This window comes from Trachymyrmex septentrionalis, unplaced genomic scaffold (genome assembly GCF_001594115.1).
Source record: "Trachymyrmex septentrionalis isolate Tsep2-gDNA-1 unplaced genomic scaffold, Tsep1.0 scaffold37, whole genome shotgun sequence".
Taxonomy (NCBI): domain Eukaryota; kingdom Metazoa; phylum Arthropoda; class Insecta; order Hymenoptera; family Formicidae; genus Trachymyrmex; species Trachymyrmex septentrionalis.
In genome coordinates, this window is record NW_017305536.1 from 3,213,765 (window position 1) to 3,213,987 (window position 223).

At 33.2% G+C, this 223-nt stretch overlaps 1 protein-coding gene across 1 annotated transcript in view; it reads right to left on the minus strand.

The window, feature by feature from the left end:
• The window catches only part of LOC108750466, a 129,372-nt gene that overhangs the window by 23,968 nt on the left and 105,181 nt on the right, over nucleotides 1-223 (minus strand). The window lies entirely within an intron of this gene.

Below are 223 nucleotides of genomic sequence, written 5' to 3' on the forward strand. Positions count from 1 at the left end.
TTCGAACAAAAACAATAACAGTCCAAAGGCTCTCGATATTCAAAATTAAACAAAGAAATAAAATGGACAAAGAGTCGAGCACAATCGGTGGAGTGCAAATTAACAAATATGTATAAATTAATAAAATTGCATTTATTCAGATTCAGACGTTTCGGCTCCGCTCCGGGTCATTTTATTATTTCCATTTTATCGTACATACACACACATATATCGTGTGGTATAC